The sequence below is a fragment of the Sinohyriopsis cumingii genome, chromosome 15 (genome assembly GCF_028554795.1).
Source record: "Sinohyriopsis cumingii isolate HCF-2022 chromosome 15, ASM2855479v2, whole genome shotgun sequence".
NCBI lineage: Eukaryota > Metazoa > Mollusca > Bivalvia > Unionida > Unionidae > Sinohyriopsis > Sinohyriopsis cumingii.
The window spans coordinates 48,030,064-48,056,594 of NC_142975.1; the positions used below are offsets into that span (position 1 = coordinate 48,030,064).

General features: G+C 41.6%; 1 protein-coding gene across 1 annotated transcript in view; it reads right to left on the reverse strand.

Moving 5' to 3' along the window:
- LOC149781752 (G protein-coupled receptor 157-like) overlaps nt 1–17,088 on the reverse strand; it is a 94,458-nt gene extending 77,370 nt beyond the window's left edge. The window contains exon 1 of the mRNA XM_089935874.1: nt 16,984–17,088. The gene's annotated coding sequence lies outside the window, so the exon portion shown is untranslated. The remainder of the gene's footprint in view (nt 1–16,983) is intronic.
- Between the last annotated feature and the right edge of the window lie 9,443 nt (nt 17,089–26,531).

The following is a 26,531-nucleotide window of genomic DNA, read 5'->3' on the forward strand; positions in this document are numbered from 1 at the left end:
AATGATAAGTTATCAATTCAATTCTCTGACTTTTTGTTTGAGAATCTCTGTCAAGTAAACGTCTCTTGGCTTTCTCACCGCACTCTGTGCAAGGAGAGATTCGATGCGACGAATCTCTAGAGCACTCAGAGGAGGGGAGGAATGATCACGAAGGTCTTTATACCACTTATGCAACACTCTTTCTCCCAAGATGAGATCCCAAACATCATCCAGATACTCGTCCAATTTTCTTTTAGACTCATCATCAAGCATTTATGGTGCTGACTTTGACTGGGATGATCGTTATGACATCGACAACAATATTTCTTGGTCAACCCTGTATTTTTTTTTCCTCCAGATGTTTAGCAAAACAGGACACTAAATGTTTTTCTTGTTCTGGCCATCTAGACATCACCATGGCCGACTTCCTCTCATTCCATTTCCAAAGAGTCTCCACCATTCAAAGAGGGACAAAAGTCTTCATAGCCTCCAATAATCTAGAATCACTTCTCTCAAACTGTTAATTTCTATCGTGTTGTCGAATTCGGCATACAAAAGGACGGTCACCGTCTCATTCAGTTTCACTTCAAGCTTAAGTTCCAGGGAAAGTTGGCCGGATTTTATACGGTGAAAATGATCCACGTCACTGCCTTGGTAAAAGCCCACAAAGCATAAACTCCTGCATAAACATCGTACGGAATGCCGTGAATGGTGTTGGTTTCTAACTGTCCATTGGCTTCGTACAGGGACATGTACGACCTCAAGTAATTGTTCTTGGCACTAAAGTTAGGTTTGAAGGGTCTGGTACACAAGGTTTTGTCATCTCGACTGACTTCAATTATGGACACGCTGAAGTGTTGAAAATTGAAAAAATTGTTTTAGAGAGATCCGTTGAAGGGGGAATTCTCGACGATACCAGTGATTAAACGTTTAGGTAATTGTTCTTGAAACAGATGATCTTCGATCATGGATCGATGTCCTCTGGGAATGGTGAAGGTTTTCACTTCCATTTGTCGAATCTGGTATATTCTGCTCAAAGTGTCACTGGTGTCGTTTCCCACTTTAGGTAACACTTCCACGCTGTCTTCATCAATGATGGTTTTCTAATCGGACGTAGCTTCACCATCTGTCAAATGGAATGCGGCGCTATTTCGATTTAGTCTAAAGCGGGGATCCGCTCCGTTCCGCAAATACTCGTCTTGCAACGACATGTCCAAATGCAAGAGATCCAACGAGGTATAGATCTAACGATAGTCCTAGTAGGATTTTCTCTCGACGTTCGATGAACCCCGCATTCTGGTGTGCGATGATCTTTTCATATTCTTTCAGTAAATTGGTGATGTCAAACTTGTTTGCTGTGTCAGATTTGTATACCACGTAGGCATCTAGACGGCTGTTCGTGGCTTCTTTTCCGCACGTCAATAGATTTTCTAGGTATGCTTGGTAAGAGTAAGTATCCATGTTGCTACTGACCAGTTTGTTATTTAAAAATAAATCCTTCCGCTGAGCAAGGAATGCATGAAATTGTGGACAGGAGCTACTTCATCTTCACCGCCTAAATTATTGATGTTCGTATCCTGAAATTTGACTTTATGTACAAGTAATTGCTATTCAGATCAATGTAATTTTCAGGCTGTTGTTTGATTTCGAATTTGATGGAAGCTGAGTCCTTTACAGAGGAGATGGGATGCAATTCTACTCAGTGTGATTCTTTCATCCTCATTATCGTGGCTTGCATTGCGAACAGATTCAGTTCCAAATTGGAACATATGAAAGACTCTCGGTCCATCATTTTTTGTTTAATAATTAACGTCGTCTAATTCTCTAACGGTACTTCTTTTCATTGTCGTTCTGACACCGTTTGTGTGAAGTCCTCTGAAAGGGTGTCTTCGTTGTCGTCTCTTTCTTCCTTGTCCTTGCTGTGCCACGAGGGAGGAAGTAATGCTTGGATTCGGCAGCGATCACCGCATTTATAAGAGTTTCTCGTGATCCCAAAATGTCTTTCCTGATTGAAGCAAGACATGTTTGCCTGGTATCAGGAAGGTTTCTTTTGGGTATTGTTTGTCGATGATGACATTTTAGAGACATTTTTTTCAGTGCGTCAAAGCGGATTTTCTCAAGGCGTGCAATCCTCGTGTCATCGCCGGTTTCATGACGGGTGCCATCAAACGAAACGCAGATTTCAGCATATTTCCTAAACCATGGCTCGCAGTGGAGCGACTCATCGGTACACTGGATACATGATTTACAAGTTGTTAGAGAATCGTTTTCGAAAATGGAATTTCACCGTAACATTCCCATGGAATATTTTGTCCGAGATCTTCTTTTATATCAATGTTGATAGTTTCGAAATGCGGCTCACTGGTGAGTAACTAGTGAGGATGTACAAATTCGCTGTTAACGTTATAGATGTTCCCACCTTCCTCGTCATTCTATGTTTCAGAATCCACTTTGAAAGGAATGACTGTTAGTAACGGTGCGGTTGTGTCCCACCACATTGTACTCCACCACAAAAAAGTACACAAAGTTCAAATTCATTTCTTCGTTTTGTTCTACAGGGTAACGAAAATGCTTGTAAAATTCCATGCTGCTGTTGATGTTTTGGTTGCAATTTGAAGCCATTGTTTTGTCTCCACCCAAAATTTCAAACAGTAGAATTAAAACTGATGGACAACGTATGGGAATCCTTAAATTGTATTACCAGGCGACGTGCTACTTTATGGTACTGGATGGTGACACTTCGTTTGAGTTTGTCTAGGTGTTTGCCAAACAGTTCTTCGAACATGGAAGCAGTCGTGTCCACCAAATGTTGACCGTTATAGTAATAGCCTGCCGAAATTTGCACATAAAAGTCGAGGGTATTGGTGGCTGTAATGGATGACTTTTCTGTTCCTTTCTTTTTTTTACCTCTGTTTTCCCTTCTTTGTATTCTTTTATGTCGAAGAAGGAGTGGACATCATCTTTTTAACCCAAACTTTGAGTTCGTCTTGTTGTTGAGTGGGGGAAGAGGTCAAGAAGGACTCTGTCATCTTACTAGGTATGGGAGTCGCTGACGGTGTTTTAAAGACTAATCGTGTGTCTTCTTCCTCTGACATCCGTGTGGCTGCATAGGTCTTTGTTACTAGGGGTAGTAGTGGTGGTAGACTTTTCATCAGGACCTTGAAATAGTCAGTAGAGCTGTTTCGTCTAAAGCTTTCTAACGAAAGAGTTGAAGCCGTTGCGATATTTCCGTTTCTGATAAATAACTGCGATCTCCCAACGACTGTAATTCGTGTTGTAACTGGAACATCTTGGTCAGATGAGGATACGAAGATAAATGCGTGGTGCGTTGTTCTTGTCAACGATGTAATTCCATCCATCGTTTGTAAGGTATAAAAGTTGTAGTTCGTCCTTCCATCAGATTCCAAAGTACACGTCTGAGATAGTTTCACCCCAGAGGTTCCTTTTGTCTTCTTGGTTCTTTTTATCTTAAACCCATAGGTAAAACACCTCCCAGGAATACTCCTAGCGTTATTCCCGCTAGCCCTTTAACAACGGAACCTATCAGGGGTACAATATCTCCGCGTTATACCAACATCTTTTTAATTGGATGAATGGATATTTTCTTTTGACCTATATGGCTGAGAACTTCTAGACGCTTGGAGAACCGTTCTTTCTGCTGTTTAGACAAAGGTATCGTTCATTTCAAGACATTCAGACAACATTATCACACGGTACTGATGACGTCTTTGGAGGCTGTTTGAATGATTTTTTTTTTGTATGGGTGGAGAGACTTTTGACAGTACGGAAAACACATCCCAATGTTTGGCTAAACGAGGAGGATGTCCTTTCCTTTTCTTTCATTTTTTGGTTAGAGAGTGGTGGTGGTGTGCACTTCTTTTAGGTGACGTCTTTTTTCGTTCAGGAGCAAAAATTCACTAAGATTCATCCCTTGACACACGTCCTTTTATCTTATTTCTTTTGTATTCCTGGTAAAAGACCAGGAAACATTTTAAGACGCTGTGGTAACGAAATTAACATAAACAATCATCCCTTTTGGTTCCTCCTCTTTTTCTTTGTGATGGTTGGGTCTTTTCTTGGGTGAACTATGTTGAGCTAGAGGTTTAACAAGATGTGGATTCAAACGATGAGACTGTCATTTTCTTTTTCTTTTTATGGACAGGAAAACACCTGTATTGATGGTGTGCACTTCTTTTAGGTGGCATCTTTTTCCGTTCAGGAGCACAAAGCACTGATACCCATCCTCTGGCACGGGTCTTTTTTGTAGTGAAATGTGTTGCCACACATTGTTGGTCCGTCGTATTCATCTTTATTGTAGGCATCACTCGACGTTGAGGTGTTCTCAACGGACGCAATCTGGGGAGTTCTTGCTTTTATAAGTCAAGGAAACTCTGTAACATACCCAATCCCTCTTGGACTTTGCTTTTGGGAATATGGTACTTTTGTATCAGCTGCCGCAGCAGCTAGGGAGGAGTAGGGTGTCATTGACGGAAAAGAAGTCCATCAAATTAGGAAAGACGTGTGTCAAATTAGGTTTGGCTGGCATCACTAGCAACGGTGAAGTGGAAGAACCTTAGACTACCGGAGAGGCGGTCACCGTCGTTGCAGGCCGTGGCTTGGGAATGTAGGGTAACGTCCTGTCCGCAGTGCCTCTCTTTAAGGAAGAAGCTGTTTTCTGTGGTCATTTTGTGGGACTTTTTGGGGGGACTTGTTCCTTGTGCTGTGACCGGGTCTTGGCAGGACTGGTCTTTTTCTTCTGGGAACGCTGGGGAGGGTATTGCTTTTTTCTTGGGGGTAACGTTTGGGGCATTATGATCCCATCATAAGAGGCAGCGAATGATGACTCATCCTAGAGAACCGCTACCTCCAAGTTGGAAAATGATTTGATTTTCGGTTATAGTGTCTATACGGCGATCTGCCTGTTCCGTCAAGGCAACTCTATGTCTGTCAAAAAGTGTTTGCTTTGATGGGTAATGTGAATGATGCCTTAAAGTATTGACGTGCTGTCACCGTAACCCATGGCAAGAATTCTTTGAGACTAGTGTTTAAGACAAGAAGTGTACGTATTTGTGAATTTGTTTTCGACTGAATTAAGTTTTTTTAATAGAACTTCTTAAGTTTGAGTGGCATCGTCATACACATACGCCCGCCAAGGAATTCCTACCTGTTTGCTGACACATGCACTTGCGCTTTATCTCTAGGGCTTTTAAACAAGTATACGTAGTGAGCATTGAGACTGACGGTGCGATGCGCTTTACTTTTTGAAACAAATATTGGGTAATGTATACGACACTGGCATTACGGTGATGCCCTCTGCGTGTAGACCACAGTTGAATTTCTTCTTCTTCTTTTCCTGAGATGTCGTTGTAGATGACCGGATGGATTTAACTGGTGCCAGACACAATCCTGTCGTCTTTGCAAGAAATCACTTCAAAAGAACCGATGGAATCCCCTTGACTTTCTCTCAGGATACTGCACGCCGATGGTCACTCTTTGTAACACCACATGATACGTTGAAGTGGACGATTGATCAAACTATTTTTATGTTCGGTCAATCGTTTAACTGAACCACTGAGTCCAACAATTAACATGTTAATTGTATGGCAAAATTCAAAGCCTCCCAACTAGCACGATCTAAGTTTTCGTCGATGGCTTTGAAAGTGAGGAAGAGGTAGCAGAGACAGCAGAGGTATCCATAGTTACGGTGGTGCCACCGTTGAAACGAAGACAGACAAGGCAAGAGTTTTAATACTTTTATCAGGCTACGTTTTTTCAGTTTGTTTTTTTAAATTGAACACCAGAGACAAGATACACAAAAACCAAATGGTTAAGTACCGCGAGAAAATACACCTCAAAATGTTCAGTGGAATATATGCAAGTACATCATTTTTTGTGACGATGGTGTGGTGTCCTAAGGACAATGAGTAATGTTCTTAAAGTCTCTACATTTGGCACAGTCACACAGGTGTCCTCCCGGAATGGCCTTTCGGGGCGTCGAAGTAAATGATGGTCTTGTCTTGAATGAAGTGGTTTTCCACTGTTTTCGTCGGTGTCAGGTTCTTCTGTAACTGCAGTTAACACAGGTTTAACAGTTACTTTTTTTCACTGAATGTTTAAAGTCATTAACACAAATCATTGTCCAAACCTCGAAACCAAAACTTTTCCAGTCACGTACATCTTGCCAGTGAGAGTGTAAGTCACAAGCTATATACACATCATCATCAGCATACTCAGTGATTAAAAGTTGACGAATCTTGTTTTCCCGTAGAGGTAGAGAAGTATCGAGATATAAGCGCGACGCTTTTAACAGAATGAGTCTGTCGAGTACATTGAAATGTGTCACCAACCTGTTTTTTGTGGTAGGTACAGATCGTAAAGATCACACGAGGAATCTGCTGGTAAACAAAATCCCAGACAGGAATTCACTAAGACACACACCAGACGACAACGCCAATCCAATGGATATAGTTTTCGTAAAAAGCGTTCGTAATCCATCACTTCCTTCTACGGAATTTGGTGTATTACGACTGATAAAGGTCCTTGCATGGTAGTACGTTTTTATACCCTCATTTGGTGAAGGTAATAAATGTAATTTTTGAACAGAATCGGTTGTATTTTAGTACCGAACCAAAATTGTTTCGTCACTAACTCACACCACGCGTCGCACAGATGTTTCATCATGAACCAGGATCTGACTGTGTAAAAGATTTTGGTAATCCTCAATCTCTTCCTCTGGAATATGGTGTACTACGGTCACCTTGTAAGTAGAACTAGTAACATCCAAAGCTTTCTGAAACACGTGTGATTCATTAATGTCTGACAATTGGAACACTTTAAAATGATTCAGTCCTCTTGCACCATTCGGGTACAAGTGGTTCCGACATCGGTTTCGTACAGGATGCAATTGTTCTTTGCGTTTCAGTTCTATTTTGATAAACTCTTGTAAATGTGATCTCTCAGTTCCAGAGGTAGATTCTGAATGTATTCTTCTAACCTATCATTCATTGCAATGATTTTTCTTTTGTCGGAGATAATAAATGTATTTTCTGCACAGAGCTGATCGTACTCCAGTGGCGAATATAAATAGTTTAGTCATATCACCCACCGTACAGACGTTTCTTATTTAACTAAGATTAGATTGTGTAAAACATTTTTGTAATTTTCACCGTACCCTCATTGAAATGAGCCTGTCAAAGAAGAATATTCGTTCCCTGTGCGTTTGTATGAATACTGCGACTTTGAAATTCGATTCCAAACATTCCATGGAGAGTTGCATAATTATCCTGGAGGATCTACCCGCAAATAATTAGGCAGAGCCGGATTTATCTACTTTGGTGAAGGTGATCAAGTGTTTCGTTTGCGGCGTGTCACTTCACGAGTGGGAACAGAAAGATTAAGCTTACCTGGAATATGCTCGATGGTCTCCGCACTGTTACTACCTATCTTTAGTGGGACCACTGTAATCTCTTCAAGGATACATTAAAGAGAACATTCGTAGTTTGCCTATGGCGTTGAGAGAACTCATTTACCGAGAATTCGTCAAAATACAAGTGAAAGGCAAAGAACAATTGCATCCTTTTTGTAATCACTATTTGAACCACTGGTACCCAAATACTCTTAGAAGACTGATTCTGATAAAAGCTTTACAGTGGTCAGATATTGATCAGCAACACATGGACCAGAAGGAATGGTTTGCTACTGTTTCTATTTCCTTTAAGATAGACTTACTGCAACAAATTCTAACAGAAGAGTTAGAGGGTTACACCTACCATGGAAAGTGATGATGTGTGTGTCAAACATGACGGATGCGAAAGCCATGTCAATCAGTATTTTGGACCCTTTACTGGTTTTCATCTTCAACCTGAAACCATCCGGCTACAACCCTATGGATGTCATCCATGCCTGAGCAAAATTATCCACGGCATCACCGTTAAATGTCCAAGTCGGAACGACAATTTACCATTTCTTTCAGAAAGTCGAAGGGGTCCAAAGCGTGAATTTGGTACCAAGCGCATCTTGTCGAGGTAGTAATAGTAGTGAGTATCAGGCAATAGGAATCGAACGGTGTGGTGATTGGCTTCGGTACTGAAAAGGTGAGGTAAATAGCCTTTGGCCATTTTTTTCATTCGTAGTTCTAAACTTTCTATATTTGCGTTTATCTGTCCCTCGAATGTGGTAATGGCAATGGGCTTTTGTTTGGTGTAGACTCTCTGGGTCTGGATTCTGGCTCACTAATGCCATCTTCAAAATCACTGGCATGAATTTGAGCCAAGACTAAAGCTAATGTGCGAGAAGATAGGTCACGCGTATGCCTCTTACTTTCTTTTCCTTTCTTCACTAAATATTGCGATCGTTTTATCTTGATTGCAAAATGTAAAATGACTCACTTTTAAACGCCATGGCCCCTTATATAAAAATATAAGGTCAGTGTCTTCCCTATATAAAGGGTCAGTGTAATCCCTCAGAGTATTCATTTCACTCTCAATCCTTTCAGAACGATGGAAGAGACAACACAAATCGAACTTCTAATCAGAGCTTTACGAGGCGTCATACGACGGTTTTCTTCATAGAAGCCTACGGACTACTCCCCATCCTTTCTAGGTAGAAGTCAAGACACATGCTATATCTGTCAGAAGAAAGGACAATGAGCCACAGATTGTCCACAACGTCAAAGCAAGACCGGCGCTAAAAGAGACAAAGATCAAGATACTTATTATCATGGTCAAGAGAAAGGACATTGGTCTTCACACTGCCCTACGAAACAACAGAAGCGGGAGGATGAGAGGGGTTCTGAAGAAGAGGTACCCTCCGAAAAGGAAGAAGCCAGACACGTCCAGAAAGAGAAGAAAAAATGAGGATAATAAAGTGAGGAACAAGAAGAAAAAACCTGTGACAGGAAACGAAGAAACAAAAATGAACTTTTAACGGGATGTGTTGTAAAATTTGATTGCAATTTGTACCAGAGAATACACATGAAGAAAAAAAAACGCAAGTTTCTCTTGGTTTTGATTTTTATAATCATAAGGACTTACACTTTTTCACTCAACACGTACATCATGGATAAAAAGGGATTTCATTTTTTTTTATTTTGGCAAACATTGAGTATTCTCTTTTTGAGATAGGTGGGTGGCCCTGTAAAGGGGCATTGGGAGGAGGTTTTGTTTATTTTTATATATAAAAAACACAGGGACGGAAGGTAATGCTCTTTAATTGTCTTGTCCCTTTGCCAATGCCAAGACCTATTTCTTGACCTGCTACTGTCGATGATTTAGTAGAAGTCACTAGTGTTGGTATTTCAGGCATAGTGGGAGTGTTGACGGGGTTGGAAGGTCTTTTTCTCTTCGGCTGTATTAAAGAAGGCTGATACATTTGTTTCAGACTCCTTACCTCTGCCAAAATGTCAAAGTGTACCGTGACAGTTAGACTTTCACCGTCTTCCTTCTCTCATAGACCTTGTTTCTTCTCTGCTTCTTTCTTTCCTGTCGTTTTCTTCTTGCCTCTTTTTTCTCTCGCTATTGCTATTGAATGAAAAAGGCTTGTTCTGCTTCTTTCTCCAATTCTTCTTTCTGCCTTTGTTTAAAATCATCGATGTAGAGTAAGGAAGGAGAACGCGGAGAAGGTGCTGATACCAAAACCAATTCTTGTGAAGAGAGAAAATCCTCTAAATCCCAATTAAATACATTCTCTTCCGCAGGTAGGACTGTGGTTGTTTTTAGTAGCCTTTGCTACGCCATAACTCATCGTCTCCAAGGTCGGTGCGCCCAAATTCATCGTCTAGTTTCGGTCATGTTATAACTCTGTCGCATTGATTCACAACTCTCTTCGGATTGGAAGACAGACTCCGCACTGTGACTGAACTTTGTAACCCGTGACAGGATTGGTGAAAGAACTCAATCCGTTTGTATCCGCTCTTCCGCTATAAATAAGCGCGCTTCTCCACATTCCATTCACCTGTTCTCGTCACAAGATGTGGACTAACATAGAATCGTCTACCCTTCTATCGTCGATGCTGTTCAACCCGGACTATCCCATGTATGTCAAATCATCATGGGTTATCACGAAGATCACCGATACGACCCTTCGGAAACGAATGATCTATGTGCAGATAGAAGGCTGTCTGAAGAGAATCTAAATCTACGGTCCAGAGGTCAGACGAAGTTTGAGGAAGAGAAGAAGACCGGTGCGATGCACTCTGTGTCAACTGAATGGTGTTAACAAAAACAAACAAAGGCCCATTTCAGGGCCACTCATATGACTGGAAAAGATGTCTATTCTCTCTTGCCCGAAGTTTGTTTTTTTAGTCGGTTGTATAGGTGCTTGTTTGTTTGCCTTTGTATATGTCCATGTCTCTAACCATGTCCCTATGTCTATGTATATGCTGTGTTTGTCCTTAGAGTAGCGCGTATTCAGGTCAACCTCCCTTGCAATACTCTTCCTCCCGATTGAGGTCAGCCCCTTGCCACATTGTTACCATTGTTTCCCCAGTGCCCAGTTCCGTGACGTCACCCCTGTTAAATTCCTATTGTCCCCAGACAGTCCCAATACATGTCACTATACATTCCCTATTGTAAATATCCCTTGTACATAGAGTGTCCCACCCCTGATGAATTCCTATTGTCCCTAGACAGTCCCAGTACATTGTTGCTATGCATGCCCTATGTTAAATTTCCTTTGTCCTTAGAGTATCCCACCCATGTTAAATTCCCTTTGTCCGTATGGTACAAACATTCAAATTTAACAGTAACGTCCCATTGTCCGTAGGGTATCCCCATTCATTACTGATATAGATTAGACTGACTTCGGTGATTCATGAAAATTAACAGAGTAATGGGGCCACGTGTGTGGAACTAATTTGTTCCTCTTGACACACAGATGTGACCTAAAGAGTTGGCCGGCTTATTATAAACTGTTCATTAGTTTCAATACAGGTTCGGCTTGATAATTTATCAGTTTCATTATTTAGTCTACATATTTCATGATAATAAATTAATAACCCGACAATCTACTTCTTTGTTGTGACCATTCCCCAAAATCTTAGTGTCCTAGGCCACCGCAGATTTCGCCAATTGGGTTAAACCGGCCCTGTGTCTAACGCCATTTTCGGGACATGATAACCTATACATAGCGGCAGGTGTATTTGATGGAGGAAGAACCCAATAAGACCATGGAAGGAACTACCCTCCTATGGGAAGCTACGACAAGCTTTCTCGCACTCGAACACATACGGACGGAGTAGTCCTGCAATGTCAGACATCCACCCTGATATTTTGTTATTTGGTTGCGGCCTTCTACTTCCAACACAAGCGGTGTTGTGAATCGTGTTCCCCGACCAACTGACCCCGGAAGATAGGACCACGTTTTCAAGAATATCTCTCACACTTGGAAGCCATCATTGACGCTTTTGCATATAGTAAAGTCTAATTTCTTAATCGGAACATTCTTTTTCGGTGTTTTTGCTGGCGTAAAATGTTTTCAAGCTTTAGCTGTCCTGTCAATAGATTTCGAAAGTTTGAACTTTACCACACTCATCAATGAAAATAATGGAAGCTGTCCCTGTCATCGAAATGTTATGGAGGTCTATGGATAAAATCAGCTGAAACTAAAGCCAGTATGTGAATTTTAAAAGATGTTAAGCATATGTTCCGCAGGAATTTAATAACCATGAAATAGCAGATAAATTAAACAAAAACTGGGTGAATCGAAATGGTCAGCTCTGGACCAGATGTTTCAGATTTGAATCCGCGCCATTACTGTTTCAAGTCCAACACACTAACTACTTAGAGCTGTTTATGCCCACATTAACCAACAGTTGCGATACGTTATACGCGGAAATATGCATCAAGCCTATTAGGCATCCCTGAACCGGCAGGGTGTGAGAGAAAGTGTGTGTGTGTGTGTGTGTGTGTGTGAGAGAGAGAGAGAGAGAGAGAGAGAGTTGATCTTTTCACTAGGAATCTAATAATCACCGGTTTGTTTCAAGTTTGTTATTTGTGGTGTTGTTAAGAACATCGACCGTTAAATACAATAATATTTAATCTCCAAGATGGGCATAAACAAAGATTGCTGGATCAAATATCAGTAAAAGTCATTATGTCATACACTGACTTGTTCTAGCTTGAACTAACTGGAAAGCATTTGCATTACTAAAGTCGTGTCGAGAAATATCCCTAACAGCTGGTGGGATCAGAGATGGGATGATTATAACCATTCATCATTTTATACAAGAGTGTAAGTTTGTGGTTTTGGCGTATGGATTCAAGACTTCAACATCCTGTTTTTCGGTGTAGCGTTTCAATATATATTAATTTCTGCTCCACCTGTCACAGTCCTGGTTGCCTCAGTTTGTATTTTTTCGATTTCTCTTTTCCCGAGAAGTGTGCAGTTGTTCCAAGCTAAATCACCATATTCCGGAAAGGGTCGTACAAAGACGTAAATATCATTTCTAAAGGTTTCCCCTGTTATGCTGGAATTAGAATTTACGCATTACATTCATTCTTGACCATGCATGTTCCTTTATATGGTCCATTTGTCTGTGTCATGATCACTCATTTGAGAGAAAATTCTAAGCTGTTTGTGCGCGGCAACGTCCTTAATTCCTTGGTTGAACATATATAGAGGTGGATGGAAGGGATTATTAATATTCCAAGGAATTGTCAGGATTCCAGTCTTAAAATGGTTTAAAGATATAGGCCAGTTAGATATTTTTCCACTCAGAGCTGATGTTTTGTAAGAGCGGGATTATCCACGACTGGAAAGAGTCTTGCAATATCTGCAAAAAACTTATATTGAAGTGTTTTATACAAATATTATGTATGCCTATAACAAAACGAAGGGACATAAAACGGATCCTTGTTCACACAGCTCCCATTGTCTTAATTTTAGATAGCTAGAGAACTATATTATAAGGCTTCCTGTGATACTAGTTGCTTTAAGTTTGGCAAAAGCGTTGTTCATGTTGCAATACTCAACTCCAATTTCCAGACTGGAATATATCGCTTTGCAGAGATATGTTAAATGATTAACTGTATAATCTCCCGGAATAAAACGAGACTCGGAAGGTGTAAGAACTTTATTTTCACGGAAGTAATTATTTGTGTGTTTAAAAACAAGTTTTCTTTAAAACAAATTTCCATCAGTAATGAGAAGCTATATCGGTCTGTAATTAGATACGACAGAAGGGTCGCCCTTCTTTAAAACTGGACCAACGTTTGTTTCTCTCCAAATGTCTGGAAAGGTTGATTCTCTAAAAGACTTATTACACAGGCAGAATAAGTTGTTAAACCATCGGGACCAGAAGTTTTTTCAAGAGGAAAGCTTTTGAGAATATTTTGTACTTCGTCAGTTCTTAGTTCAGTGTAACTTATGTTTACATCTGTGTACAAAGGTATATCTAGAAGTATAACATTTGTTCAACTAGTAGAGTTTGCTCTATTAATAAAAATAGTTATCGAAATGGTATATTTAAATTATGGAATAGAATGTGTGCGGTGAGGGCTGAGGAATACCTTAAGAACTGACTACTAGTCATTAGATGATTTCGTGCGTGATTTCAGTTTTTGCGCCAATATTTTAGTATATAGCTTTTTTGGCTTCTAGTGGCTTGTTTTGTACTGTATAGAACAAAATTAAGTCCAATGAGATGACGAATTCCTTGGCTTCGATGAGCTCTCTTACGTATGCGTATTGTTCTTTTCATTGCCGTTATGGTCCTTGGAGGGTCTGATGGTTTATCTGGAACAGTTATGTTCGGAATAAATTGCCCATTTATTAAGACTATATGGCCAGTAATAGTTTCAGCATATTTGTCGATATGTCTGATTTTCAAGCAGTCCCAGTCAGGTGTGAAAGGTTTCTGTCTCACAAAATCATAGTCACCTTGGCAGTATGTACATATTTGACTGTGAATCGAGTTTGGGTTTTTATGTAGTTAAATATCCCATATATAGGACAGTGATATTTAATATCGCCATGTAAGAAATGATCCCCAACCCTGCTGAGAATCAAACTTTCATTAATCACTATAAGTAACAGATTTGTTAAAGTTGAAGAGTTTTCAGTGACATGAGTGTGTTTAGTAATGTATTGCTGACGGGAAAACTCACAGTGATTTCATTTTTTTTTACAAAAGAGTGAATTTAGCATACTAAACTTAACGTTGCCTATTACAATTATATATATATACAATGCCCGTATCAAGAGCAAGGTTTGTGGAGACTTCTAGCATTGAGGTATACGCGTTTGTTTGCATTAGAAGATACATAGAATAAGCCTACACGAATGTATCTCTAAGTGAAAGTTCAATCCATTAACACTCTAAAGAATTTAGTTTTAGATCATGTCTCCTTTTAGAACTGAATCCCTTTTTCATCATAGTATCACATCACCGTTTATATCAACTTCACAAATCGTTCCAAACTGGGTTGTGCTAAAAGTAGAGGGAAAATTAATCAGAAGAAATTCACGGATTAAGCCAACTTTCCATGAAGGCCAAAGGCCAAACTTTCAAATCCCTGTCATTCTGTATACAAGGTACATAATTTGGTCAAAATACTTTGAACTTCATAGTTTATAGTGCGTAATGGAAAGGTTGTGTGAAAAGTCAAGTAGATTGCAATAAGAAACTGACGCGCTAGATGTGTCGTGTGACGAACTACTAAATGGTGCTGTGGAACCTGACCGCTGATTAGAATGAATGTCACCTGCTAATATGAGATAGGCCGATAAATCAGCCCCTAACCCTTGACGATATGGATTTTCGGTTTAGGGGCTAACATCACCTATTCATTAAAAGCTGCAATAATTTGCAGAACATTTTGACTGCAGACATCGTTGTACATTTTATACACATACCGATATTTCTCGCGGCTGTGGAGCTACCGTTGGATGAAGGATTCTTTTGGTGACATGAACGTTATATTTCTGGAGCAAATCCTACGTTTGGTGACTTGTAAATCCACGTGCAATAGCACAACCATATGTCCTTATGCCATTTTGAATTTCGCGCTAAATATGGCTGTTGCCAATTAGCGGGACGTGTCTAACGTGTACGTATGTTTGTTCCGGAAAGATTTGCAATCGCATATTTTAATGAATATGTGACATCATACTCACATATCGTCCATCAGTATCAACACAGATGGGGGGGGGGAGGGTTATCGGACTAAATAAGAGTAAGTTTAGCAATCACGTGGTCAAAACCAGGGTAAGTAGAGCACACAAGAAATAATGTGAAATTGATATTACTTAAGTAAGACTTGTTTGCAAGAGCACGTTTAGAGTTACCTATTAGTTGGGTCCTATATGAAATCAGTGTGGACTTCCGCACGTCAAAACAAAATAGATACAGTACTAAGATCATGAACATAATCAAAACGTGAAGCATTGGTATAAATCTGCGATTAGAACAATATAACCTCAGGACAGCAACAGTGATCCTTCTATGTGACTGTCAGTAATTGAATTGCCATAAGTCGATGAAGGAACTGAAGTTTTTTGACTTATACACGCAGCCCTGTGAGCATATCAGAAACGTAGTTTGTTAATATCCACTGTTTTCTCGATCTTTTCTTGTTTTATAATTCCATTTTCATTAGCTCTACATAAATCTGAAAGTTTGTATTCAGCTGGTTGTACTTAATCGGAGCTTTGTTCTTTTGTTTTGTTGTTGTTGTTTTATGTGATTTGGAGGATGGGGGTTGGGGGTTGGGTCTGGGGTGAGATTTATTATTTGTGTTTCTTTCTTAACTTTCCTTAAATCCAGAAGAAAAAACATCCAAACCCCTCAGTCAAAATTAGAGAGGTCAGTTAAAGTTTAACGACGTCGAAAAAGTTTAACGTCGAAAAAGAAATAACCACTTTCAGTTCCTCTAGATAATACATCGGATGGAAGATGAACTGTCAAAAGGAACTAGTCAGTTAGCTAATCATTTGTTGCTAAACTGTCGCACTAGACTCGAAATAGAACGATATCAGAGTACGTAAAAGGCACCCAAACACACAACCTCACGCACTCCATTATAAACACGCATCCAACCCTGCTCACGAACCAACCCTTATACACACACACACACACACACACACACACACACACACACACACATTCTCTCTCTCTCTCTCTCTCTCTCTCTCTCTCACACACACACACACACACACATGAAAGGTTGGGATAGTTCCCCATCTTGACTGGGTTATTTATTTACTTGTCCCTAAGAGTTTACTTTTAGTGCTAACCCTTGCCCTATGGATGGATTCAGCGTGTGTGCAATAGAAGACCTTGCAAAATACTGCAATCATGTTGAGAAAGTATATGATAAACATAAAAAGAAGAAGAAAATAACCTCTAAAAACAACGAACGGCGTTTGGGGGTGGCAAGTGGGGCGACCGCCACAGGCCACGCTCTTGAGAGGGCCCCGCGCTTAAGGCCTAATGTCGTCCTTATGAGTTGGTCAAGCTATATTCTCCGGTGAATTAGAAACGCTGATACAGGCCGCACGTAATGCAAGCAAAATTGCCAAGTCATCTTAGTCAAGTTCGTAACGCAATTAACAGGTGGCGGCACAGATGCAGCCATTTTCTCAACGCCACTAGCGGGCAACGGCTGTCCGATAACTTGGATCTCAGCTTTTCACATTTTCGCACTGTGGCGCGGGAGCCGTTTGGCTAGGCCGGCGATGTCCCGTCTATCTCTAGTCTATGGTCATTCTTTTTCAGGTACCCGGATAGGCTATAGATACCACAGCAACTTAGTTCAGTCTGCTTCTTGAAACACTTGCGTTCAACTAGTGTCTCAATATAGCATACCAATCGAGATGCCGATACTCTGGCCCCGCGCGGTCATGGTCGGCCCTAGGCCCTGCGTACTCTTAACGCCGCCTCTGTCTAAAAATAAACGATTATTTCTAGATTGTAATAACTCTTCATGGCGACGTCAAAGCTTGAATATTAACAATGACAGTATCGTATTGTATATAATATAATATAACTGAAAACGGATTTATGCTTACCTGTTGGTCAATTGAAGACAGGGCACTACCAATGGCTGATAACTCAAGTTCGATACATAGTACATGTACAAAGTCCTAATTATTACTTTACACGATGAATTGTGTCTCCCACGCTTCAAAATACTAGCCTAGAAGTGTACTTATTTACAAAACTGTATTGATTTTAAGCATTAACTTCTACTTAATGATTCCATTAAAATTTCTCTGTTGTCAAGTCACTCGGTATAGTACAAGTCTTATCTGGCTTAACACTGTTCTTTATCAAAAGCTGAAGCGCATTGATTTAAGTGTCATTAAAAAAAAAGGTCAAATCAGAACAAACCTATGTTAAGCTGGTACGTCATGCGAATTGCCTAGTGTTATATGCTTGATGAGAATTGTCAAGGCAAAATAGTTATGGGAAGTTGCAAATTTCAAAAGTAAACGTATATCCCTTATGTTTTTTATTACAGTCAAATGAAAGACCGGAATCACGTTTCTCTATTTGAACATCTGATACAATTTGAGAATATTTCAGACGAAATGTCTTAGACTGGTTCCCTGACAGAATAATTTATTGATATTTTAGTGACGTGACCATGGTGACAGTGTCCCTTTTTCTTACTGACATACTGATTTAATTATTTTCTTTAGTACTTTCCTGAATAATATCAGATTAACACAATGTGATATATTCGGGTAGATCTGAAGCTGCCAAACCTGTATTTTCTTCCTATCTGCCACTTTAAGTGGCAGATAGGAAGAAAATACAGGTTTGGCAGCTTCAGATCTACCCGAATATGCATTATGCATTTTCTGTCTGCTTTCCAGCGTTTTCCATCGTTGACTCGGAATACCTCTTTACCATGATGTGTATGTGTATCTCTGTGTGTGTGTGTGTGTGTGTGTGTGTTGGAGGGACAGGGCATATGCCAAATATAAGAAATCTGTTACGTTTCATAATTTGAGGAATAACAAGATAACTGTTATCGTGACATGTGCAGCTCAAACAGTACAACGAAAACTTTTCAAAACTAAAACTACACACACACACACACAGATAAGTAGTAAATGGGGATGCATTAGCGACAATGGGAATTAGCATTACAGACCCCCCTGGGTCAGATTAGCGACAATGGAAATTTAACATGGCGAAAAATCGTGGGTCAGATTAGCGACAAGGGAAATTAACATGGGGAATAAATCGTGGGTCACTCTAGCGACAAGGGGAATTTAACATGGAACTATAGTGTGGGTCTGTCTAGCGACAAGGGGAAATTAACATGGGGAATAGAGTTTGGGCTTTTGGGATTTTTTTTTTTTTTTTTTTTAAATTTTTTTAAAAAAGGGGTAGGCAATTGAAAGGCTATCTCTTTTCGAGTAATATGGCTGGCCCTGAAAAGGGCCTTTGGGTTTATGTTAATATTAATATTAACATAGATGGCATCTGTCACATCTTCTTCTTCTTCTTCTTAAACTCCTTCTAACTGTCGGTCCATACACAAGTACCCTCTTGAGACATCCTTGTCTTTCTATGTAAACTCTCCTCATCCATTGACTAGTATCTGTCCTATCAACAACAGTCCACTTGGACCTGACATACATGAGCATGTCCGTCCTAAACATCATGGAAGACACAAGGGTGGATGACTCAACTGTGGTCCACATCTTGAAGCGACGAGAATAGGTGAATCAATGCAGTGAACTGCGCTTATTTATAGGTACAGGAAGGATTGAAACGGATTGAATTCATTCACCAATCCGAACACGCGTTACAAAATTCAGTCAGCTCGCATCCAATCTGAAGAGAGCAGTCTGTGACGTCACGTGGTCTATATAGATTCGTTAGCGCTTGTGTGCAGTCAATCTATGCGACAGTGATTCAACATGACGGAAACTCAGAAAACGATCCATTGGGGTGCACCAGCAGGGGAGACTGCCCAAGGGAACCCGGACTTACTTTCAGAAGAGGTACATTGGGATTTTGTGGATTTTCTTACCTCGCAAGAATTTGTTCCGGAACCTTCGTTACCTTCCTCATTACCGCAAGGGGAGCATTTTAGACAGAGACAGAAAGAAGAATTGGAGAAATTTATACAACGACAAAAGGAAGCGGAACAAGCTTTTCTCCTACAGCAGCAGCAGCAGCAGCAAGAAGAAGAAGAGGTAAGAAAAAAAGCAACAGCAACAACAGTAAGAAGAAGTAGCAGCAAGGAAACAAGAGGGTGAAAATCAAACGGTCACGGTACTGTTGGACATTTTAGCGGAGTTAAGAAGTCTGAAACAAATGTATCAGACTTCTTTATCACAACCGAAGAGAATACGACCTTCCCGAGCTAAACACGTCAACCCTGTGACTAAGCCTGCCGTACCACCCTTAGTGATTTTAACTCAATCATCATCATCAACGTTACGCAGTTCAGAAGTAGGCCTTGGCCGTGGCAAAGGCTTAAGGCAGTTAAAGTTGATTGGTTAAACTCACCCCTACACCAAAATAAAAAGGCCCTTTTCAGGGCCACCCACATTTCTCGAAAAGAAATACAATTTCAATTGCCAATAACTCAAAAAAAACCAAATAAACAACCCATTTTACCCTTATAGTACGTGTCTGTGTATGAGTGCGTGAGTGTAGCTTCTTATTTTAAACTCAAAACTCAAAGACACTTACCTTATATCATTCATGTATTCTTTTATCCATTTTTTACAATCCAATTCACAATTCACCACAGAACACTTTAATTAAAAGTTCATTGACTTCTTCTTTCTCCTTGTTTAGTCTCTCTGTTTTTTGAATTTCTTCACCGTTTTTTCCTCATTTTCTTCCCTTCTTCTTTTCTTCTCCTGTTTCTTTGCTTCTTTTAAATAGAATTGTCTTCTTTCTTCCTCTTCTTCCTCTGAAGAATCCCTCTCTTCTTTCGAAGAATCCCTCTCTTCTTCCGAAGAATCCCTCTCTTCTTCTGAAGAATCCTTCTTTTCTTCTGACTCCTCTTGTTTCTTTTTTGGGCAATCTGGAGACCAATGTCCTTTTTCTTTACAATAATAGCAGGTATCTTGACTTTTGTCTTTTTTAGCCCCGGTTTTTGTTCTTTTTTGACGGTCTGGACACTCTGAAGACCAATGCCCTTTCTTCTGACAGATATAGCAAGTATCTTGACTTTTATCTCGAAAGGAAGGAGAGTAGTCCGTCGGCTGGTCTGAAGAGAATTTTCTAAAGACCCCTCGCAAAGCTCTGACGAAACGTTCCATCTGGGTAGTCTCTTCCATCGTTGTGCTCGGCTTGAGAGTGAAATGAATAGTGAAAGGACAAGACACACACCCTTTTTATATACGCTGGTTTGCCATGACTATAAATTAGTCTATGGTGTTTGAACTTGAGTCATTTGACGTTTTTCACTCAAGATGAAACGATCCTATTCATTTGAGAAGAAAGAAGAAGAAGAAAGTAAGAGGCAGAAACGTGATCTATCGCCTCGTACCAGGGCTGAAATCTTGGCACAAATTCATGCCAGTGATTTTGAAGAGGACATGAGTGAACCAGAATTTGAAACCTCTAAACCAAGTTCACCACCCTTAGTCAATCCTGAAAAATACTATTCCATTCGAGAGACGGAAAAGCGCTCCTCTAGAAAATTTAGAACCACGGCTTACACCTACACGGTGAAGTTTAAAGATTTCAAGTCCGACGTACCCTTAGAGAAAGCAGAAGGGTTTATCACCGAGATATGGGATTCTTTGCTCACCGCACTCAAGCGACAATGTCAAGCCAAAGAAGACGATCGCTTGACACTATCCTGAGATCACGACGGTTAGAAATCCCCTGTTTGGATCGAGTTTAGCAGACCCGCAGAACTAACCCCTTCCAAAGTCATGGACAAGATTCAACACGTACAACAATCTAATGACCAGTTTGACATCACCGATGGTAAAGCCACACTGAAAATGGCCCACGTCTCTCCTCCTCAAGGGACTGGATGCAAAAAGATGTTATTGGTGGACGACCTTTGCAACACCAAAAAGAGTCTCGTCCGAATTAACAACCCTCAAGACCAGATGTGTTTAGCCCGTGCCATCGTGGTGGGACGAACCTATGCCAACAAGAACGACACGGTAGAATGGAAAAGAACCTGGAAAACTATTCAACGATGCGATCGAGCCAAACAACGAAACGAAGCAGAACTCCTGTTACAACAAGCCGGACTGTCCAAAGACACACCCTGTGGCATTCCTGAGATGCAAAAATTGCAAGATGCCCTAGCTCCACGCTACACCTTGAAAGTGCACCCTCAAGAAATGCGTGGAACTCTGTTGTTTCGAGGCCAAGATTTTAAGGACGGAAAATACATTCATGTCTATTATCACGATGAACATTTCGATACCATTACCAGTATCACTGGATTCCTGGGATACGGTTATTATTGTGAGAAATGTGACTATGGTTATAACAATCGAGAGCAACACAAGTCTTGTGGATGGAAATGCTCAGGATGTTTGGCCTCTCCACCCTGTCTGAGCGAAGAACCAGTGCCTTGTTCAACTTGTCTGCGCACGTTTGTCAGCCCTACCTGTTACCAACAACACTTGAAAACACAAGGTTCACAGAAGAAATGTGCTTGTCAACTGCTGAGATTGTGCCCTGCGTGTAGACAAGGCATACGTACCAATAGTACTAAGGCACACGTATGTCGAGGAAAGAAAAAATGTCACATTTGTCACCACATCGTGGACTTGGAACACCAATGCTACGTGCAAAAATACCAACCCCCACCAGAGAAAGAAGACGGTCACAAGAAGAAAGGCAATTTCATCTTTTTCGATTTCGAATGCATGCAAGAGACTGGCATTCACATTCCTAATTTCTGCGTGGCTCATCGAGCGTGCGAGAAGTGCATTCAAGAACCTATCTTCAGTCATTGCCCTCACTGCAGCAAGATTCCCGGAGGGCGTGAAAAAATCTTTCGAGGACCGAACACGTTAGCCGATTTTGCCCGATGGGTCTTAGATCCCATCGACAAGACGTGGAGCCAAGAGGACATCGAACGTTACGGAGATTGTCATCGTCATGCCACGGTGATGGCTCACAATTTCTCCGGATACGATGGACAGTTTCTTCTCAGATACTATACGGAACAAGGCACCGAGCGTCCTAAAGTGACTTTGAACGGAGCCAAAATCATTTTCATGCAAGTGGGACAAGTGCAGTTTAAGGATTCGATGAGTTACTTGGCCATGCCTTTGAGTCGAATGCCTAAAACGTTTGGAATGACAGAAATGGCTAAAGGGTACTTTCCACACTTTTTCAATACGGAAGCCAATCAACATGCCGTTCTACCCCATTTGCCTGAGGCTCACTATTACGACCCCGACAACATGCGTACCGAACAACGAGAAGCTTTCTACGCTTGGTACCAGGCTCACGCCTCGGACCCTTTCGACTTTCAGGAAGAAATGCTAAAGTATTGTCGTTCCGACGTGGACATTTTACGACGTTGTTGTGGAAAATTTCGAGAACTGTTCATGGAACACGGAGGGGTCGATCCTTTGAAAGAAGCTTGCACCATTGCCAAAGCGTGTTCCTTAGTGTACCGCCAACGATTCATGCCTGAAAACACCGTGGCTGTCATCAGTCCTCAAACGACCCACTTTGTCAAACGTCAATACTCGGTCAAAGCCCTACGCTGGTTACATTACTTGTGCGACAAGGAAGACAAATGGATTCAGCATGCCCGCAACGGAGGAGGCGAAAAGACCATCGGAACGTATTCGGTCGATGGCTGGGACTTAGAAAACCCCAAGATCGTGTACGAGTTTAACGGTTGCTTATTTCATGGATGTCCCGTCTGTTACCCTGACCGTGGCACTAAAAATCAGTTTTTACAACGAACCATGGAAGACTTGTACCAGGACACTTGTCAGCGGCGCCTAAAGTTAGAACAGCAAGGATACCAAGTGGTGGAAATGTGGGAACACGAGTACGATCACCGTTTGAAAACCGATCCCGAGTTTAAACGCCTCGTGGAAAGTTACCAGTTCATGGACCCGCTGAACCCGAGGGATAGTTTGTACGGAGGAAGGACCAATGCCACCTGTTTGCTGTACCAAGCCGACGAAGAGAAAGGAGAAGAAATCAAATACTTGGACGTGTGTTCGCTGTATCCCTACGTGTGCAAATATTGTCGCTTTCCCGTAGGGCACCCGCAATTGCTGACGGAACACATCGACCTGAAAAACATTCGACAATACGAAGGCTTAATCAAGTGCAAAGTTTTGCCTCCCACGAACCTATACCATCCCGTCTTACCTCACCATTGTCAAGGCAAACTGATGTTTCCCTTGTGCCGTACTTGTGCCGAAACGTGCAACCAGGACCAACCTTGCCATCACAGCCAGGAAGAACGTGCCTTGACGGGAACCTGGGTCAGCGTGGAATTGTTCAAAGCTCTGGACATGGGTTGACCAACTGTTAGAAGTGTACGAAATTTGCCACTTTCCCAAGACACAACAGTACCACAAGGGTGACCCTACTCAGAAAGGCATTTTCGCCGACTACGTGGATGCCTTTTTGAAACTGAAACAAGAAGCCAGCGGCTATCCTTCCTGGTGTCACACTCCCGAAGACCAAATACAATTCAAAGAGAAATACTACGAACAAGAAGGCATCTCTTTAGACCACATCGAAAAAAACGAAGGCAGGCGATCGTTTGCCAAAGTGATGTTAAATTGCTTGTGGGGTAAAATGGCACAACGACCGTGTTTACCCAAGACGGAATATTTGACAGAACCTTCCCGCTACTTCCAGATGATTCACGACAAAACCAAATACATGAAACACGTGGACGTCGTTCAAGAGGATTTGATCTTGGTCAATTACGAAGAAGATCTGGACTTTGTACAAGACGACCCTTTTGGAAATGTCATCATTGCGGCTTACGTGACAGCTCATGCTCGCTTAAAATTGTACGAAGCTTTAGAACTGTTAGAAGAACGCGTCCTGTACTTTGACACGGACAGTTGCATTTACATCCATCACCCGATTCTACATCACCCTGACATCGAAGGAGACCGTTTAGGAGCCTGGACAGACGAGCATCCCGACGACAAGATTCTAAGTTTCGTTAGTGGCGGCCCCAAAAATTACGGCTACGAATACCGGGACAAAAAAGGAGAAGTGCACACGACGTGCAAAGTGAAAGGACTGACTCTGAATCATCGTACCAGTCGAGTGGTCAACTTTGGGGTATTGAAAGAAGCCTTGCAATCGGGAGAGGATGGAAACTTTAAAGTGACCACCTATCAACCGAACAAGATTGTACGTTTACCCACTCACCAAATCGTCAGTCGACCCTTGGAAAAAGTCTATCAAATTGTATACCAGAAGCGAGTGCGACTTCCCAATCACTTTACGTTGCCGTACGGTCACGTCGGTATTGGTCTGTATATAAAAAGGAACCCTAGGCAAGATCGATAGTTCATTGTTCATTGAAGTAACTTACCATGTCGTTGACGAAGAAGAAACCAGATTGGTTTGGCTTGGATCCAAGAGGTGGCCCAGTATGCACGAGAGTTATTCAAGGAAAAAAGTTACTTTTCAACCCGTGTTAGTGACGGTGCCAGAAGAACCCGTCACCCAGGACGGGACTGTCGTGGACAGGCCTGAAAGACCCTTTCGGGAGGACACTTGTGTGACCTTACCCCCTACTATAGAACTGGTTAGAACTTTACCCAAAACATGTGGTTGTTGTACAGACACTTGTTTTTATTCCACGTTCATGGTTATCATGTGCCTTTTATTCTTGTACTGAAGCCTTTGGCTTTTATGTAGTTTTGTCTTTCGTATTCATGTTTGAAAAAAAACATTCAATAAACGTGTTCTGAAAAAGTATATAAACTCTTGTCTTGTTTGTTTTTCGTGTCACAAGTGACATTTCTCACACAATGGCTACCTCTGCTGTCTCTGCTCCCTCTTCCTCTACTGTCAAAGTCATCGACGAACACTTAGATCGTGCCACTTGGGAGGCTTTGTATCTTCGCCATCCCTTTAACATGCTCATTGCTGGACCTAGCGGTTCAGGCAAAACCGAATTCGTCAAACGTTTGATCGAACATAAACATCATTTGATCGATCGGCCACCTCAACGGATCGTGTGGTGTTACAAAGAGTGGCAATCGGCGTACAACCTCTTGCGAGAAAGCCAAGGCGATTCCATCGTGTTTGTGGAAGGCATTCCTGAAGAAGACGACGGCATCGTCTCTGACTCCCGTCAAACCCATTTGGTCATTTTCGACGACATGTTAGGAGAAGACGAAGAAGAAATTAAACTGTGGTTTACGCGCAAAGGGCATCACCGTAATGCCAGTGTCGTTTACATCATCCAAAATTTGTTTCAACAAAGTAAAGCCCATCGCACCATCAGTCTCAATGAGCATTACGTGGTCTTGTTTAAAAGCCCTCGAGATAAATCGCAAGTGCAAGTCTTAGCCAAACAGTTAGGAACGCCTTGGCTGACTCAGGCGTACGACGATGCCACTCAAACGCCACACGCCTATTTACTCGTCGATTTGAAACCTACGACTCCCGAGGATTTGCGATTTCGTACCCACTTGTTTCACCACTGGTGCCGAGACGGAGGGCCTGTCCTGTACACGTCTCCGTCCTCGACTTCATTTCACTCCCCATCAAAAAATCTATAAAAACCTCAGACCCTTTTTCGTCTGTCTCACACAGTGTGAACATGACGTCCCTTCAGTCGCATCTTCCCGTCAAATTGATTCGTGCCTTGTATGGCATCAGTCGAGAAAAAAATCCACAAACACGAGCTCGTGTCTTAAAAGCTAGTCTCAAAGAAGTCTTACGATGGTTCACGGTGACGGCACGTCAACTACTCCAAGGAATCATTCAGATTCCTCATCAAACCAAACGCTTTTTCGATCGAAACAAAGTCGCATTGGTTGAACTGGCCGATCCCCGCATCGACACTCAAACCAAAAAACAAATCATTTTGAAACCTGGAGGGAGCGGTACTCTAGGAGGGGTCATCATTCGCTCTCTCTTAAGATGGGATCCTAATGCCCCCAAAGTTATCCCCAAGACAAAAGTCCAACGAAGCCCCAAGAAGAAAAAGACCAGGTCCCCAAGAAGAACTTCTCCAGTGGCAGGACCCTCCTCTTACCAGACACCACCACCCCGGAAAAAGAAAAGAAGCCCCCAGAAAAAGAAACAGAGAAAAAGTCCCCAGGAAAAGAAAAGTCCACAGAAGAAAACTAGTCGCAAGAGAGGCACTTCGGCCAGGACGCAACCTTACACTCGCAAACCACGATCTGCCACGGCAGTGACTGCGTCTCCGGCATCCTCACGTTTGTCCACTTCTCCGTTGATGACACCAGGAACTGAAGAGTACTTGGAGACGTTGATCACACCAAGAACTTCTCCGTTGATGACCCCCAAAAGAACTTCCCCAGTGGCAGGACCCTCCAATTTAGTGGCAGTGGCTGCTGCTTACAAAGTACCTTCTCCCAAAATCAAACTCCATGAAAGATCGGGCATGTTACAAAGTTTACTGGATTTGTCCAAG